Source organism: Gossypium arboreum, chromosome 13, assembly GCF_025698485.1.
Source record: "Gossypium arboreum isolate Shixiya-1 chromosome 13, ASM2569848v2, whole genome shotgun sequence".
In the NCBI taxonomy this organism is placed as follows: Eukaryota; Viridiplantae; Streptophyta; class Magnoliopsida; order Malvales; family Malvaceae; genus Gossypium; species Gossypium arboreum.
In genome coordinates this window covers 19,201,154-19,203,496 of record NC_069082.1, presented here as the reverse complement: position 1 = coordinate 19,203,496, position 2,343 = coordinate 19,201,154, and the positions used below count along the sequence as shown (strand labels likewise).

At 35.3% G+C, this 2,343-nt stretch overlaps 1 long non-coding RNA gene across 1 annotated transcript; it reads right to left on the bottom strand.

Moving 5' to 3' along the window:
• Positions 1–530: 530 nt before the first annotated feature.
• LOC128286772 (uncharacterized) lies at positions 531–1,871 on the bottom strand. The gene is made up of 2 exons (XR_008277479.1): positions 1,441–1,871; positions 531–750 (listed from the first exon to the last, which is right to left on the bottom strand). It is a non-coding gene; the product is annotated as an uncharacterized LOC128286772 (long non-coding RNA).
• Positions 1,872–2,343: the final 472 nt, after the last annotated feature.

Genomic DNA, 2,343 nt, shown 5'->3' with positions numbered 1-2,343 from the left:
AGAGGAGTTTTTGAAATAGTTTTGGAAGAGTTTTCTTAGCTAATAGATGTTTTAACGGCTCAAGTGAGGTAAAGTGGCATTTATATTTAAGTTTGTAAGGCTTAAAATCGATGGGTTTTAGGGTTTAAGCATCGGATCACATCACTAGGTCAGGTATTTTGTTGCAGAACCCAACTTGATGTCATGAAACCCACTTTTTCTGTCAAGTCATTTCACTTTGAACGCTAGTGTCACGACATTCACCCTTGGAATTTCCAAGTTTCAGCTAAAAGTTTTACGTGGCGACACCGAGATTCAATGTCACAACATTCCCCCTAAAAGTTAATAATTTTGGTTTGAAATATGGTGTTGCGACATTGTTGGCCCAATATCATGACGACAACTCCATTTTTGCAGAAAAAATTAATTTTTGGTGGTGTCAGACTATCATATCCTCAATTCTTACCTACCTATGTTGATTAAATAAACCTAAGTATTTGACATACATTACCTCTTATACTATTATGTCCTACTCCTACATAAAAATTGAGTTAAGTTAAAAAATATGAAAAATAAAAATAAAAATTTTAAAAATATATTGAAGTTCAATGATTAAAGTATTAAGTGTTGTTGTTGGATTCATTCGACAGCCCATTAGATTTCTTCATTGACTTGCTACCTCAAGTTTAAGCATCTTGATCTGTCTAGTGTTCGTCATTCTAGCCTGAGTCCTTCCATTTCTCTCTTTCTCTCTCTCATAGATATGTTTTCCTGCACACATAAGACAACAAGTATACCTTTGATAAAGATTGTTAGTGGTACGATAAAATAATAGCTGACAACTTTCCACTAACTACCTTATCGGTTCCTTATCCTTGGAAGGATTATCGCATTTAAACACATTTACTTCCCCTTCGATTTTCATTATTATTTCATTTTTCTCTAAAATGATAATGGGTTTGGATGTGGCAAAAACGGTCTTCTCAACAGGATGGGAATCTAGTGATCTTTCTTAAATTCGAGGAAAACGAAATCCACTAGAATTATAAGTTGTCTCAGTTTGACCAATAAATCTTCGAATAAACCTTTAGGGTGTACCAAAGACATATCGACCAATTACAGTGTTATTGAAGTGCTCTTTAGTTCTCTTGATCCAAGTTTTTTGTAAGTAGATAAGAGTAATAAATTTATATTGGCCCTTGAATTGCATAGGGTTTTACCAAAGTTCATATCCCCTATCTCTATTAGAATTATAAAGCTACCTGGATGTTTTAATTTAAGGGCATCTTTTTAGTAATAGTAGCACTGCATAAGGCATTAACATTTATTTGTTCCCCTTTCTTCATTTTCCTATGCCTAGACATAATCTCTTTTAAAGTTTTGGCATATTTTGGATTTTTTTATTAGATCCAGTAGGGGTAAATTAACATTTAAAGACCTAAATAATTTAAGGAAACTTACAGATTTAGCTTCATCCCTTTTTCGATTGTCTTCAAGCCTCAAGTGAATGGTATGCTTTTGAAAGTCGGATCAATGCTCAATTATGTTTCCAATTCAGCTACCTCTTCGGTTTCTTATGGCTCTTCAGCATTTAAGGAATTATCCACATGTTCTTCATTTAACTCATTCGGATCTAGGACATTCGGGTTTTTTAAGACTGTACCCGAACAGAGCGTAATACCTTTCACGTGCTTTTCGCATCTCTCCGAGGGTTATTCTCAATGTTACTTAGGATGCCTATGTCAACTTGCCTCTGCATCGTACCTATCATTTGGCTAAGATATGCCCAGATGTCAGCCAACTATATGTTTGTTTGGGTGCACTTATTCTGCACTTGTCAGATCTTAATACGCATTGATTGCATCTCCCCTTCTATCTTATCCATACGTTGCTCACATGAAATGTGGTTTGTACTCATAGGGTGCCTTTTGTACTATTGAGATTTTTGCATATGTGAGGGTTGATAAAGAGGATTCTGTTGATTTTGAGTAAAAAATTGCCCCATTGATTACCTCCCCACTTAAGATTGGGATGGTCCTTGTAACACCCTGTACCCGAGATCGTTGTCGGAGTCGAACACGAGGTGCTAACAGACTTAATTTATTTATTTTCTCAGTCCATTTTAAAAATTTCCAGACAAGCTGGCTAATTGCGTCACTGTCACCTTAAAAATCATATCTTGAGTTCCAAAACTCCAAAATCAGTTTCGTAAATTTTTCCTGAAACTAGACTCATATATCCACCTACAAATTTTTTTCTAGAATATTTGGTCGAGCCAATTAGTACAGTTTATTAGTTAAAGTCTCCCCTGATTCAGGGTTCGACTACTCTGACCTTCATGCATTACGACTTAGATATCTCCTT